Source organism: Anarhichas minor, unplaced genomic scaffold (assembly GCF_050575085.1).
Source record: "Anarhichas minor isolate MPS153535 unplaced genomic scaffold, ASM5057508v1 ptg000042l, whole genome shotgun sequence".
NCBI classification, from domain to species: Eukaryota; Metazoa; Chordata; class Actinopteri; order Perciformes; family Anarhichadidae; genus Anarhichas; species Anarhichas minor.
In genome coordinates, this window is record NW_027466488.1 from 4,436,976 (window position 1) to 4,454,299 (window position 17,324).

Sequence of the window (17,324 nt, forward strand, 5' to 3'; positions counted from 1 at the left end):
CTGTATTTCCTAAACATCAAACAGTGGTTTCGCTTCCATCACACCGGCAGACCACACAGCACACAAAGAAAGCGGTGTGTGCACCGTGTGCACACACATTTTCATGCCACCTCAGGACATTGTTGTCATGCTAGTCAAATCCAAGCCTCGCCCAATCAAACACATCTCATTGTCTCCAATAGGAAACCGTGTAAACCCATGCAAAGGCCTCTCTACAGTCTGTGCTATTCAAAACTATCAATGGGGGCTGTTGATAAGGAAATGCAAAGTGGGTCACCTTTAACTCCAGGCTCCTTGTGTAAACAGTATGGGGAGCTGCTTGGGACTCTCCTAATCACTCTCTAAACAGAGCCAGGTGCTGTTGCCACAGACAAACTGTCACCAACACTCTGCTCAACACAGCTGCCGTCTAGCCCCCAGACACGTGCAGCACTGCAGGCTACCGCAGCGTGACAAACAGGACGACGACGACGACACCTGAAAACATGCCAACCTAGTATAGGCTCTATCGCAGGGTAAGGGTTCGACAAATTTTAAATGGCAGATCACACGCGAGAAATTCTGTTCCTCTCAGCGCAAGATTTGCATAAATAATCTTACACTCTTATCATGTCCTGAACCATCAGACACATGTAAATCTGTGACGAGGGAGGATAAATCCACCTCGAGTTAGCTAACTCACAGCTTCTGCCAAGGAGGTTATGTTTGTCCCCGTTACCGAGTTTGTTTCTCTGAAAAATACTTTAACATCTATGCTATGAATCATATTCACTTGTAGCTCACATATCTTGAATCAGTGACTGATTCTGATCTGGCAGCTCCCCGTTCTGCTCCACAGCTGAAAGGCAGCGATCAGAGATTGAGCTGTGACAGCAGTCAGAGGTCAACTGCGGGGTTGTGTAACTTGTGTGTGTGTGCGCGTGTGTTCATCCGGGTGTTTTCCTGTATGGAAATGGTCATAGTGTATTAGTGACGTTGGCTGCCATCGGTGGCCCTCCGAGAGCATATCCATCCACTCTGGCTTAATCTGGATCAAGACTTTAATCAAAATACACACAGTGATTGACAACCATAGGATACATGCGCCATGTGTCATATTACGTCCAGCTGTTCATGAGAAAAACATAAAAAGTGCCAAATTCCCAGATCTACACCTAAACTGCTGTTTTTTCATTTAAATTTCTATTTTGAAACCTGGCACCTAACAGATAGACACGTGGCCAAATAGCCTCCTTAGTAAGATACTTATTGTTATTTTATATTGAAATAAATAAATACCCACAAACAATGTCCATAAAAAGTTGAAATGTGTTTTCTTTGGGACTCAACAAGAACAATAGCATCGCCCATTGCCTTCCAGTGTCAGCTGGTGACAATGAACGTGTCCCCTCCCCTCACTTATTCTTAATGTCCCCATAGTTCATTTTTCTAAACCTTGTGCTGCTGCCAACCATTTCTGGTGCTTGAGAGAAAAGAGTCTGTAATCCATGCAAGTGGCAGTGAGACAATAACGGACACCACAATATGCCCAAAATTACAGCACGCAGGTATCTTCCAGATATCTTACATGGCAGACCCTAATTCTAGCAGCAGTTAAAGACACCAGCAGGGCAGCCTCACTATAAAAAAAACAGGAGGCTTTAATTTCTGTTATGGGCAACCTTATCAGCAGCAGCTAAAACACACAAAAAGGCTCCTTCTGGCTGCAGATAAACTCAACCCGCAGCACAGTTTGCTCAGTAAAGCCTGTTGCTTCACGGGCTGTGTTTGTAGACCCCGTTTTAAACCCGAGAAGTGTGTGAGCGTGATGAGTGGTGCGCGTGTGTTAAGTTTGTGTGTGTTCTCGACAGAAGCAGCTGTTATATGCGCCTGGAGTTCAAGAGAAGTGAAGGAGCGCGTGGGAAGTGATTCAACACGGTCCACCTGCCACGCGCACGTGTACACACACACACACACACACCGGGTCAGAGCCTTCACCAGAGGGCAGCAAATGGTCACCATGTGTCACGAACGCAGGCACAGACACATTTATACAGAGAAAATGCCCCACTCAGACAGACTTCCCTGATCTGAAGCAGCAGCCCTGACCAGACGCTCTCCAATCATTTTAAAGGAGCCATCATGACTGGAGAATTACAGACCAAGTAAAGCCAATAACACAATTGTACATAAGGGGCCTACAGTGCGCGTAAATGGTTTACGCAGAAACCCTGTGGGCTGTGCTTTACATAATAATCACAACAGCGCACCGGTAACAATGTTACAAGAAGTTAATTTGAGGGGGTGGGGGTCGCCCGCTATTCTTTTCAGTCCTTTAGGCTAATCTGAATTTTTAAAAACGATTGTCTCAACAAAAAAAAACAACATAACAAGGCGGATTATAAACACCAGATAATAAAAAAAAACAGCTTAAATCGCCACCTGAACCCACGGGAGTGGCTCTTTCTTTCTCTTTCAGTAGCACTGACGCTCTCTTTCTTGCATTTCACACACACGTGAGCACGCACACACAAAACACGCGCGCACACCCGCGTACATACACAAGGGTTCGGCACCGACCTTCGACAAAAAGAAAAAGAAAATAAAAAACTAGCACCCGTTTCCTCGATATCGCAATGACTTCCTCAACATAACCCTCGCCGTATTGCTCGCGCTCGTTCACACAAACAACCTCCAGGTTTTTAAAACATAACTGCAGGTTTACACAGAATTACTCACCGCAAACAAGTGTGGGCTAATCCAGTGTTTAAATGAGTAAATGTTTCCCTCCGTTAGCGGTAAAAGCGCGGATCCATCCCTCCGTCGAGAACAGAGAGTCTGCACTTTGTTGTCACGCAGGAAGCTCCGACGCCTAGCGTGGCCACGGGGACGGAGCAGAGCACAGCAGAGCGCCGGGGAGAGGAGGAGAGAGGCGGCCGGTTGCAGGGAGCCGGGAGGTGGGGCTTCCTCTCCGGCGGGGGCCGGACAGACAGACAGACAGACAAGCCTGAGGGGGGCGGGGGGTAAAAGCACCTGCTCCCCCCCCCCCCCCCCCCCCCCCACCGTCACGCCTCCAGTCCACAGGGCTGACCCCGCATTGTCCCCCCCAATGGGATAAAGAATGTCCCGTCCATCCCCAACCAGGACAGAGAGAGTCACTTCCTGTTCCATTTAAAATAACCACAAATCTGTGACTAACTTGTATCTACAAATTCAATATGACAAAATTAAAGGAGACAATATGAACAGCCATCCATTCTTTATTCAATACTCTTCTAAAACAACAATTAGCCTGCGAGATTTATGTTTTTACAGACTATATTATTGGTTTCAGTTTCATTCATTTGAATATCCTATGCTGCCTTTTTTTTAAACATGGATTGTCTTTCTCATGCAATGCCAATTAAAAGCATATTCGACTGGAAATGCAGTGATTCTATGTTTAATTAGGATTATTAAGGGATATTAATTAATTAATTGTTAATTAACACATTTTCTGCAGATCTGTGATGCTACCACGCAAAATACAAAGCAGTTTATGACCGTTCTTTACATATATATTCCTACGGTAACTCCATAAAGACACACAACATAATTTATTCTGTTAACAATCATCTTTGTCCTCATAGTGTGTTTACACTAAACTTGCTGTAGGCTACATTATTGTATTTCTCCAATAATACATCCAAACTAATAACACTAGATCAGTTCTGATATTAGTATCTCCAAAAGCGTGTGATAGGCTACTAGAGGTCATGTGACTGAGTAGTTCATATTATGAAATATCTTAAATCTGGCTGAAACTCAAGCTTTAACCACAGTTTGCAATAACCAACAGGTATTAAAGAATAAGACCCCTTTGTTTTGCTTGTTGCTAATATTGCATGGCCATACAGTACATACAGTAGGTTAATAAAAAGAAGAGTAATTGCATCAACTGTCCACAAGAGGCCAGTCACCCACCAAAAGCACAGAGAAGCCTCAGCTGACAACCTCTTCCCCTTTCTGGCTTATCAATGGTTTTACTGTGGATTAGATACCAGAGACTGCACATGCTGTAAAATCAAAGCCGCACTTGTAAGCAGTAAAGACAGGATGTGCTCCCAAAGCCAAGGATGAAAATAAGGATTAAGCAGGTGATGGCTGGGGAGGAAGCGGGATGAGGCCCTTTTCACATTGTGCTGTAAATTGCTAATTGCTGCGATGTATTGGATCAAATGCAGGCCTAATTATAAATGATGTGTCTCCTGCCACAGTTCACTTCTCCGTGCTCACAGAAGGCCCAGCACAGCATAGAAGAGAAACACTACCCAGCACACACAGCGTTCCACTTTAGGCAGCATGACCCTCTTTCTTGTATGTGTCTGTGTGTAAAGATGTATTTCTGCAGTTCGTGATTAAGCCTGCGTGTCTTGTCTTTCATCCAAGTGATAGTGTTTCCCTCACCTCTACTTGACCTGCGAGAGAGAGCAGGTATACAAGGTGTCCTGACTAACGATGCAGCACGGAGACCTCAGCCTTTGATCTGCCTGCTGTCTGTACACATGCTACCCCCAGGACAGCTATCTAGACACCAAGGCAGCCCCCTTCTGTTCAATTAGTCAAATAATCAGTAATTTTGGGTATTAAAATGACTTAGTTGACAATTTTTTAAAGTCAATTAGTCATTTTCTATGGTATATATTTTAATCACTGATCACTAATGAGTCTTTAGTCCTTTCTGGTGATTAGTCATTGCTATTAAGGAAAGTCATTACAAGAAAATAATAGTCAAATCTCTGGTATCACAATAATATTCACAAATATGTTTTGGTGCTTTAATAAGCACCAGGTCATCATTCAGCATGACAACATTCATCTGAGCTACAGAAATACTGGAATACATTTCTTTCCCCCAATTAAATCTAAATCTAATACATTTATCAAAAAAATGCTGTGAGTATTAATCGTAAAGGTCAGCCCTACTAGAGACACACACACACACACACACACACACACACACACACACACACACACACACAAGCTTACCAATATGTACAGTGCAGGTAAACGAGCTAAAAAACACACAATTGTGTATCAACACGTACGCTCACGAATGCTACACTCCCTGTACAGCTTTCCTCCCCACTGCAAATAACAACAATGATTCAGCTTTTATCGCACGTCAATTAACATAAACAGTTTGAAAAAAGCATTGGAATGCTTAACCCGTTAAAAAACTCAAACATAAACGTTTATGTTTTCATTACATACTTTCAAAAATAGGCATTTGCACTGTGTGTCTCCCACAATGAGCCTTTCCTAATTACTACTCCACTTCTCAGCCGCAGGTGCACTACTGTACAACTACGGGAGGCTGCAGGGTATTCTCTCTCCTCCTCCTGTCCTCTTTCTTCAGCCTTTACTGCCTCCACCTCCTTTCTTTGATACTAAATTCCCACCATCCCTCATTGATTTGACTACTTGCCATTTCACATCCTCGTTCCTAACATTGCCTTCTCCCCCGCCTCCTTATCTCTGCAGCCTTTACCTCCCTATGCACCACCTCTCTCTCTCTCTCTCTCTCTCTCTCTCTCCCTCTCTCTCCCTCTCTCTCTCTCTCTCTCTCTCTCTCAGCATTGGACCTGGCCTTAGGCATCGTTAGCTTAATTTAATAAAGGGGCTTAAGCTTTTGAGAGGCTTTTGAAGGATCTGACTGCTGTTACATTCATTTCAATCTATCAGCCACTAGAGACACAGCCTTGTTGCATGGCTCAGACAGAGAGCGAGAGTGTGTCTGTGCGTGCGCGCGTGGGTGTGTGTTGGGGAGATCGTAATAAAAACTGTTCTAATTATTAGAGCTATGATGGCATCACACACCTTGTGATCTCACAACACACTGCAGCTCTACCAAGTATGCTGAGGGGTTGGTTGTACAGCGGATGAGAATGTCTGCATCATGTATGTGTGTCAGCATATACGTCTTGTGTTCGCCAGTATGCACATTGGCGGTGGAGAGGGGCGTCTGGCGGATGAATTGCCCTGCCCTGTGAAAGCATGCACGCTTTCCTCCCCCACGTCATCTAAAAAGAATGGCTCTTTCACCTTCTTTTTGAACTCCCTCGCTCCTCTCAAAGACAAATGGCACAAACTCCCCCCCGCCTCCTGCCTCGCCTCTATTATGTGGACAACAAGTGGCAGCGCTTTTAGCCTTCGCCATGGGGATACACACTTAGAGAGGCTGGGTTAGGAAAGACTTCATCCCCCCTTCAGGACATCCTGCCTGGGCCCCCTATTACTCTGGGCCTTCTATCCAGACTATGCTAGGCTTTGCCTCCTACTTCCATCACCCACACAACACCTCAGACAACCAGCAATCCAGGCAAGCACAAAGCAATGCAGAAGAAAACCAATAGGCCTTGTGTATGTCTTTGCATTTACAAGCATATGCGCTTGTGAGAGTGAGTGCTGCAGGGCATATGCTTTACCTCTGGGGTGTGTGTTCCACATTCTTCCCAGGCAGATATTAAATTAAGGCGATAGATGTAATTAACATGCAGATCAGATGCCACACAGAAGACAGAAGAGGGGCGAAGCAAAGCGACAGATTAAGCAAGAAAGAGAGAGAGGGATGGATGTAAAGACAGAGTAAGTAATTGGAGAAATAACTAGGAATAGTGAGGCCCTGCTGTTTTACCCCCCGATTTACTTTGTTTACCTCGCTGACTGACCTGCTGTCGTCATTGTCCTACACATATAAATAATGGTGTCAGTATACCAGCAGAAAGAAAGCATAGAGCTGCAGCTAAATTAATATTTTCACTATCAATTATTAGGACAATTCATTTCTTGATTGTCTATAAAATGGTTTAATTAATAGCAAAATAGTTAGCGTTATTATCTGAAACAAACCTCATCTTTGAGAAGAATTAAAAAGGTGTATAAGTAGAACGCATTTTCAGTGATGAAGATGAAATTGTTAACTAAACCTATAGCTCTACCTATAACACCAGAATACATCATGTTGCCTATAAATTTATAGAATGTCAATCTTGAAACAAAAGACAGTAATTTCCAAAGTTCTTGAATATAACATTTACTGAAAAAACAAGGGGCCATAATATATTCTGTAAAATACTGCAGAAATAAAATATATATAATACTGAGATCCAAAATTCTGGACTTATCTTGGACAATGTTGCATTAAACATTGACCGTAAACAAAAAAGCACCACCAACTTGAAATATAACATATCCAGTTCAATTAGTGCCCAGCAGTTTTTTGCTTGCCTGACCCTTTAACCCAGCCCCCGGCCTCACAGCCAAACACCACTACCTTCTAACCGACAGCCACACAAGACCAATCGCAAGACACTTACGTATCCTTCAACCAATTAGAAATGCAGGGGATGATCTGTCTTCAAGCCTGTGTGAGCTGGAGTAGACTTTGAGGAGATTAAATGAGGGTTGCAGAGTAATCTCTTTCATATTTACTTTACATGGCTCTAAATATGCTGCTTATCTGCCCCTTCACTTATTAACATTTATACATATGCATCAACATATGGTGTAGCGCCAAAGCCTTGCTGTAAAAACAGGTCAAAGCCCACAAACAAAACAGAACAAGAAACTAAAGCTGACAGAAAAAGAAGATGTGTGAGAGAAACATGGGTTAAGACTGGAAGTATAAGGAGTAGGTCTGTGGATAGAGCACGCTTGGCTGTGTTCCCTCCTTGCTTTCCTCCTACCACCCAAGCGTCTGTGTATGTGTGTGTGCGCAACAGGGGAGTGTGGTGAGGCCTATTAACAGACGTAGTGGTAATAGGCAGGGGGAGCCAGGATGTGTCTGAGCCACTGACCTGCCCATTAGCTCTCTCCACTCCGCTAAGCCCTCGCATCGATCACCCAGCCACACATAATTGATCTGGAAAACCAGGCACGAGCGCACTACTTAGACGTACCCTCCGCCTCTCAATGTTACCGTGGGTGTGTGTGTGAGAGTGAGAGAGAAAGAGAGAGAGAGGATGTGTGTGTGTGTGTGTGTGTGTGTGAGGGGGATGGTAAATATGTGTGTTTGTTTTATTTCTATGAATGTCTGAAAAGCTTTCTGGGTCTGAGTGGACACACGCATCCACAGACACCCTTCATTACACATTCAAAAAGGCCAAGGAATTTAGAAGCCCGTTGTTATATCATTCCTCCCATTATTCAAATGTATTCACCTTCCCACCTCTCTGCTGTGACATAATTAACAATGTACACTCCTCTATTAGCCACACCGGCGGCAGCATAATTGTTAGCTGTCAGTGTGAATGTTCAGAGCACATAGACACCCTTAACCCACTAAGCACTTTGCCCAAGTGCATACACACAAACATAGACAAGCACAAAATAGATATACTCATACTAATATGCGCGTACGCATATACATACACTTGTTCACTCATTGTACCTTCGTTCTCATTTTATACCTATACTGCCCTAATTGCAGCAGCAGTTGAAATTAATCTTTATGGAAAATATCGCAGCTGCTAATTAGATTAAATTGTTCCCTCCTCACTCTCATTGTAGAGATGAAGCCCCACCGCCTGTTCCCCTCAATACAGCAGCAGAGAGAGGCACTAGAATAACTACTCTGACAAAGAAAGAAACAAAGATGAAGAGAGGGAATATGGGATGCAGGTTACAGAAATCACTATTTTACTGTCATGCTTACAGCAGAAAAGGGAAGAATAAGGAAAGGGGAAAAGGACCAGAGAGAAGGAGGGAGGAAGGCTACAAATAGAGAGTGGGGAAGGGAAAGAGATGGGGCCAGTACAGATGGAGACATGCAAATGGTTGTCAGTCAGCAGCAGATGCGACTGTGTTTCTGTAAAGAACGGAGGACAAAAAAGAAACCTGTGAGATGAAGGAGGCAAACAGCAAAGAGTTGTTTTTACACATACAAACACCCATAAACACCTGTAAATTTGTGAAAACACATTCTAACAAACGGCATGGCAATGACTGGAAATCACAGCACAACAGTTTGACAGCAAACAAATCAATTAAACAGATGAAGCAGCTCTCAGCTCAGAATACTTTATTGTAAACAAGGACTTCGGTGTTTCTCTGTGTACGAAAGTAGCCTCTGATATCACTTATTCTCAATGTTTCTGGAGTTAAACGTAACATGGAGTTTCACACAGTATAAGAAAGACATCCACTGGACAATCTTTTTGTGACTTGTGTATCTTTTTTTAAAATTTTTTAATCAAAACATAATCCATAAAAGCCTGTTTCTTTTCCATTATCCCCGCCCTTTCACAAACACACACTTACTCCCCCATTTTTTCACCCGCCCCCACACACGCACACATACCCTCAAACAGATGGCACAGGGACGATGATAGCCAAACCAATTATTTATCTAATTATGACTTACCACTTAACAGCATAATCTCCCCCCGCAATTGTATGGTATTAAAATAGGGGTGATTAGGGGGGTTATGCAAATCTAAACAAAATCATTACACTTGCAGTGGAGTTAACAGGGGCAACCCAGCGGCATCCATACTGAACATTCCTAACATACACACACCACCATGTTTAAAAGTACTGTTCCTTTGGTTTGTCTGACAGATATGGCCACAAATGCATAACATCATGCACAGAGTGATACATGTACAGGAAATGGAGAGAGAGCGAGAGAGAGAGACAGAGAGAGAGAGAGAGAGAGAGAGTGGCCAGTGTGAGTTCAAGCTCATGCTAATAGGGTAATTGCATTGATTTCCATTTAGCTGCACTCTGATGTTATTTACAGCATTTAGCCCAACAAACAAGGCCTTTCTCTTTTCTCCCAGCTTGCTTTTAACTAGCCGTGACACGCTGTCAACCCCTTTTCCTCTACCCTCTGCCCCCCTTCACCCTTTTCACAACTGCCAAAACAGCCAAATACATTATTAGGCCATTAATAGCAGTCACGCTCACACATCCCTCCACCCCCCCTCCCTCCGGTTTCATTCCAGTATTGCAGTCCCTCCCTCCCTCCCTCTCCTCCTCTCAGGCCTGTTGGCATGGGCACTGAGCTGCTTTGAAGTGGTCTTGTTTATTCAACCAGCCTGAGATACGTTTGTGTGTGGTGGAGTGAGGGGTGGGAGGGCTTTGTTTCGGCGGACCAAATGTCAAGGCCTTACAACAAGTGTTAAGGCCAAATTATGCTTTTCATTCAAGGTGTGGACGTTTGTAGAGGCTCCCAACACAGCTGAGGCTCAGTTCCTCTTAATGTTGGGGCAATGTGGGATACGAATGCAATGACTGCAAGAACTGACAATTTGGGCTCCTATGTGTTTTCCTCTATGAATCTGGTGGAGGTAGTGTCTGAAAATAGGGAAGTGTACTTTTCAGTAATGCCAGACAAATTTAATTTTTATAATCCAACAAAGCCTTAACGTGCAGTAATTGTTGCTCTCTGTCAACAAATTGAATTAGAGAATATAAACATTATTTCTTCAGATGCAAAAATGATCTGGTTATCATATGTATGACAGTCAACGAGTTCAACCCATTCAGCCTTTAGAAGTCTGCCTCCTCTCACCTCCCTGTCTCAGAAGTCATACAACAAAGTACTTTATGAGAGAAAGAGAGCATGTGAAAGAGAGTGGCATGATTAGCATGCAGCAAACAGAGTGTCGTATTAGTGCGACATTAATGCGATGGTCACGTCCGGGACACAGACAGACTGCATTAAGCTCATCATCGCTCTTCTGCACACATCAAGGACTCTGCCGAGACCTGCAACGTACCACGTCAGTCAAAGAGCAACAGGAGATGTGGTAGTTCGCTATCTGCGTGTTGAGTGCATATAGTTCACTCAACACTATGCATGTGGTGCACGTGGGTTAACACTGAGACAGGGCATGGGGTCGTTCTTTAGTGATGACCACGATGTATGGAGGAGTGTTTTGTATGTTCAAGGCGAACATATGTACTCTGTGTGCCTTGTTTGTGAAGAGCGTCCTCACATATGACTCATTTCATTCACATGCAAGTGCTGTGTGGGCGGTAAAGTGGCTGGGTGTTAACACCACAGACACACTAGTGTGTGCAAGTGTGCGTGTTGTACATACATAGCAGTGCAACATATGCAATTTGGGTTTAGCCAGAGCGTACTGCAGTACCATCAGTGCCCACTTGTTTTCGCATCGGCAATCTCTCCTGTTAATGTAGCAACGTTACCGCCGTGCTGTACACAGAGCTCCAAGGTAAATGCATCTGCCTTCACAAAAAAAGGTTTTCATTTACGCACAAGCAGGGAGAGAGCAATACCGTGTCAAGGATCATCGAACAAATGTGTTATTCAAGTGGTTTAAGAGTTTCTTTCTCTCACAGCCTTTTCTCAGTAGTTCCAGGAGGTGATGGTCAAAGAACTTGAAAAAACAGTTGAAAAGACATTTCATTAAGCCTGTGGTGAAACATTTGGCTAGCCTCAAATGCAGCCATCTTTAATATCAGCCAGCCCTCTATCTCCTGCCTATGAATTAACATGGCTGATAAAAACCTCTAGTACAAAAAGCTATGCCTATTGTGCTTTACAAAGAGATACACTGACATCAATCATGGCCCACTGCTACAAAGCCAGCTATGACAGTGATTTTACAGGACAAAAACAGGCGTGGTGGTCTCTCTGAATCACTGCGAATGAAAATAAAGATTACTTTACACACTAGGTATCGCTATGTTTCCCTCACTCTTCCTCCCTCCATTACTTTCTTTCCCCCTGGGGGTTCAAACAGCAATAGCAAGCGTCCTACTGTAAGAAGATAAGGGAGGCTAAGGCGCTTCTATCCTCAGAGAACACACACACTCCGAGGGATAAGCTATGGACTAGTCCGGATCCTCGAAACACACAAACACGAAGAAGCAGACGTTACAAAGCAGAAGCTCTCATCTCACCGCTAAGCAAGCAGGAGACGGAGGGAGGGAAGATGAGGAGAGAATGAAAGGATTTAGTCTTCATCTGCGGATGAACATGCCATCTCCTCCTCCCCGTTAGCAAAGACTCCCTTGCTTCCTTTCACCTCTAATTGCCAATTGAGCCCTCTTTTTGCTCTGTCAGCCTGTGCCCTTAAACACCCCCTCTCTTTGGACAACTGGGTTACTGATCACTGACGACATGAAGCGTTTTGCAACACTCTTTACATTCCAAAGCAACATAAGCTATGGCTATGAACATTAGAAACACATTGCTTAAGCCAAGCACACGCTTTCACACTCCTCCGACACACTTTCCCCGCGTGCAGATGGTGTGTGTTTAAAGCCAGCAGGGCAATGCCGTGCATGTCAGTGTGTGTGCATGCATGTGCATCTGCGATATGTGAGTAAATGTTTGAGTGTGGTTACTTGAGTGCTTGAGGTCTCACCTGGGGGATGAGAAATTAACACAAGCAAATTTTACTGCGTTCATTTTCATTTTGCTGGTAACAAGACCATCTGCTAACCATCCTGCTCCACACAGGAAAGAGAAAAAAAGAGAAGTGGGCTAGGCTGCAATCACTCCCACAGTCCATTTCTCTCTCCTCACCCCCCTCCGCCCTCTCTCTCCAACACGGTGAGGGGCAGAGATAACACCTCAAGGCCATGATGTTGCTGCCAGCCTTTAAACCGCTCCGTCTCCCTCCGCCTTGCTCTCTGTGGTTTTCGTGATGAAAGAGGGGAGGCAGATCAGAGGAAAACATGGCAGCCAAAAGACTTGTATCCGCAGCCAAGGCTAAAACCAGAGCACAGAGTCACTGCCCTTCACTATTTACCTACAGCACAGACTTGTGGACAGCCACCTATACACATACAAACACATGCACATTGGCATACATTACAACCAAATGTGTTATGTATATACACAATATGACATAGTGTATGCTTGCACCGACTCACATGATAAACTGATCTGTTTGAGTGTGCATGTGTTTATCTGTGTTAGGATACAGATGGGCTCCAGTGGGCTGTTACAAACCCTCTCTGACAGCGGCTTATTGAGGCCATTGGCCTTTGGCTCTCGCATCTGTGTTGGTGTTGAGTAGCCAAAACACACAAACACACAGATTAATAAAAGCTTAAATAAGTAAAATGCATATACATATATATATATATATATATATATATATATATATATATATATATATATATATATATACACACACACACATTAAGTTGAATGTATTATATTTGTTCAGTAAAACTATCCTATATTTGTTATAATGACATAAATCATCTCTTGCTTCCCGCTACACGCAGGGAGACTTTTCAGTAAAACACTTGGATTTGTTCGTATAGCAAATAATGACACAAGAAAAGAGAAAGGGAGTGAGAGGAATTCACTGATCTAATTAGCAGCTAGTTAGCAGCAAAACAGTTGAGTCCAATTAGGGAGTGTGTTGTTGTGTAGGGAAGGCTTTAAATGCTATCCTGATTATCAAGGCTGTTCATTTGCTCTCTGCCAGGAGACACACTTAGTGCATCTGACTGCTAGATTTAGACAAACTGGATGAGAATGGAGCAATTGTTTGTTTTACAGTGAGTTAAATACTTGTGTGTGTGAGTGCGTTTGTCTGTTAGAGGTTTGGGTGTTGGGGAATGAGCAAGCATGTGTCCTTCCATGTATCCACCTGTGTGCGTTCATGTGTGTGTCTTCATTGGAAGAGGGCACACAGTTGTCTGATACACTTAGACTCGTCATTAACATCCAAAATCTTCAGAGGCCCGAAACTCTGCTTTACTACCACGTACCACAAACACACCCCATCTCTCCCTCTGCTCCCTCCCTTCCCTCTTGGCAGAGTCTCCCCCTGTCGGCAGGTGCACGCTCCGGTGGCAGCCAAAGTGCCAACCTGCCCTCCATATGCCCGCCTCCGCAGTGCCAGCTTACTCCTGCCACTCCCCACCAGGATTCAGCTGGCCGCCCCTCCCCGAATCTGTTCCCGCTCCCCACCACCCATCCTCCCCCACACTCATCAGTATCCATCCCTGGCCTTTCTTCTCCCACACACACCCCTGACCTCATCCGTCTCGTGCCAGCTCTCCCTCATCTCTAACAAAGCGGTGATGCACTTTTGGCATCCCGCTCACATCTACTTGTCTTATCTTTGCGTTTGCTTCATCCTCCCCCTTTAGCCCCTTTCTCACCTTACACTCTGCATTCCTCTGACCTTCATCTGCCGTTCTAAGCACCCCCCAGTTGTCCGGCCCTTTTTGAGACCTCCCTTGACATGATGCTGAGAGACCCGAGCAGACACTCACAGAGCCAGGAGCCAGGCCACATCAATCAGCACCAGAGTCTAGGACGTCAGATCGATGCATCATCCTTCAACTGGTTGTATTCTGGGATTTATACGGAAAAACACACTCCTGGACCAGTGGTGTGGAGCATGTTTTACCGTTAGCAAGTTACTCTCGTCTCTATTGGGCTCAGGGCATCAACACAACGTGTGAGTGTGTGAGAGGAAGTGTGTTTTTGTGTGTCCACTCACTAAGAAACGCTGATGTAACCTTGTCTAACCTTTCAGCAGTATAGTTCTCCCTGAGGGTGTGAAACCACCCCTATCGAGGCTACACTCTGACACCAAGCAGCCAAACAAACACCAGTAAACACACAAACACAGCGCCCATAGGGCTGGATGTGAGAGAGGAAGAGATACATCATCAAACCCTCTGCCACATTTTTGTTTAGCTTTTTTTTTTTTCAGAAAAGGAAAGACAGGCGTCATTTCCCGAGCACATATTGTACACTCGCATGGACGAACACAGTGTGTGAGATATATACTCAGCTATAGCCACTGTGCTATTTGTTTTGTGATCGCTGTAAGGCTTCCATAAACACAGAGCGATGGAGCGGTAATCCTGTGCCCTCTCCTCATTACTCCTCCTCTTGAGGAAGTCATCTGACCGGCCCGGAGCCATCTATTCAGGTCACAGCCATCATCTATCATCCATCATCCGGTCTCTCCCTGTCTCTACGTCTCACACTCACTCACTCGCACACAAATTCCGTGTGTGACGCTAATTTTAATAGGATGTTTTAGGCCCAGTCGCTGATTACTCGCCCAATGCTAAACCACTGTCTGAGAACAACAGACAGTGAAGGAGAGTAAGTGAGTGAGCTAAGATATGGACAGGGGCAGGGGGGACTGAGAGGAGTGAGAGGAGTGAGAGAGACCTTGCCTCGAGTCATTTCCAGTATTTAACATGATGCGATGAGCTCTCGCCTTTCTCTTAATCTGTCCTCCATGATTCATTTCCATTTCCTGTGTGCCGAAAGGCTGGCAGCTCGGCACCAATCAGCCATACCGAGGAACACACACACGCACACACACACGCACACACACACACACACACACACACACACACACACACACACACACACACACACACACACACACACACACACACACACACACACACACAACCTACCTCTGCCAATAAAGTAGAAGACAGGGGTTATTTATTGATTACAACATTGAATGTGGTGAAGTCTCAGGTCATTCATCCCTGGTAAAGAAGACAAGTAACAACCAAGGACCTCTCTGACTAATTCCACCTCCTGCTGATACCCTGAGGTCATCGGCCGCTCAACCCCTCCAACACTCACATATTGAGTATAGAGAAGCCCCCTGGTGACGCAGGTATTTACATTCTTGTCTGTAAACACTGCAGCACTCTGCGTCAACACTCTCAGGACCCTAGAGTCTGGCCATAGGAGGAGAGAGGGACCCACCAGGCCTTAAGGAAGGCTACCAAGCATGACTGCATGCAGACAGAAAGCTGGTGGATGATACCCATTTAAGAGGTACGTGAAAAAATAATAGCTCTAACGATATCAGAAAGTGCACATAGAGACAGTAGATGCATGTTTATGCATGACAGACACATGCTTCACAGATTGAACAAAGAGGAGGAGAGGGGATTTAACAAATTGCACTTTCTTCAGACCTTGTCTTAAGCAAAGGAGTTGCTTTGATGGCTAAGCTCTGAAATCCAATCGACTAATGATTGGAAAGCTGCCAGCTTAAAAGGCCGCCCCCGTTTATTGCAACGAAATCGTACACTATAATACACATAAACACAGTCTGCAGAGTTCCAGAGAAGAAAACGTGCAGTTTCCACATCCCTATTACCCTCTTTCTGGATGGTACAGTTTTTGGCTTTCCACTCCTCTTCCTCATAAATCTTAACCTCACACATTCTTAATTACCCCGGAAGTGAGGGAGTATTACCCTGCTTCTCCCTCTAACCTCATCTATCTGTTTTTTTTGGCCTTGTTTCTCTACGCACCATGCATTTATAGTGCTGTTAAAAGGGAAGGGAACATTTGAGATCAATTACATTCCCCAGTTTTCAAGTGTATGTGTGTGTGTGTGTGTGTGTGGACGTAAGTACGGACACGTTTATTCAAAATGGGAGGACCTGATTGCTCAGCTGAACACTGAAGGTGGTCTGCTGGTCGAGCCACTAGGTGGCTCTGCCAGGAAGATGGTGGTCAAATTCAAATGGATGGTGAAAATATGTGTCTCTGAGAGATGAGCCCAAGGTATATAAAGTCATATGATACAGCCATCCATGCACCTTATGCTCTTCTAATTCATCCACTTATATGAATGAATACAGCCCCAGCCTGTCTGTAGCAATAGTCTGATCAGCCAAAAAACATCCTGTTGAGCGCAACATGGTGCCATGGTACATGCTGTGTACAAAGTTTCTGTGCAACAGGCCAAAATCCATTTTAAGTTCTCACCTTGTATGATCATATAAACTCTGACATCTGACTCTCTCTTCATACCTTTCTATAAATCTTCATGTTCAACTTTGTTTCTCTGTCTCTCATGTATACAAGAACGATGACGATTTTCAGTTAAATAATGTAAATTACTGCTTCCTCTGAGCATCTTTACCATACATTATATCATCATCACAAATCAATGACACAAACCACCTCAAAGAGTGCAGCATTACCTCCATGCTTTCCACACCCATTCGTAATGCACTTTAGTCATTGTGTTGGTCAGTGGGAAGCTTACAAACATTCACCACTCTGGTTTCTCAAACCGCTACTCATCTGAGAGTGCACGTAAGTGAAAAATAATACTGACAACGTGCACATGTGTCTACGTGTAGTGATGTGGATCCTTGGTGTGTGTGTGTGTGAACCCAAAGCCATCAGATGCATGCAGGGTTTAATTAGGATTCTCGGTCTAATTTGATTAACGGAGGCAGAAGAAGATGAAGGTAATTAAAACTAGACTATTTCTGCTGCTGGAATATTGTTTCAGGAGAAAGGTGGCAACATACACACACACACCCAAACGCACGTTCAACCACAAAATGCAAGTGAGCCC

General features: G+C 44.4%; 1 protein-coding gene across 2 annotated transcripts in view; it reads right to left on the minus strand.

Moving 5' to 3' along the window:
* Positions 1-17,324, minus strand: part of gse1b (Gse1 coiled-coil protein b) — a 114,551-nt gene that overhangs the window by 37,631 nt on the left and 59,596 nt on the right. The window contains exon 1 of one of the 2 annotated variants that reach the window (XM_076110043.1): positions 2,719-2,935. The exons of the other annotated variant lie outside the window; for it this stretch is intronic. The gene's annotated coding sequence lies outside the window, so the exon portion shown is untranslated. Of the gene's footprint in view, positions 1-2,718; positions 2,936-17,324 lie in introns of those variants that run through there. 2 annotated transcript variants of the gene reach the window in all.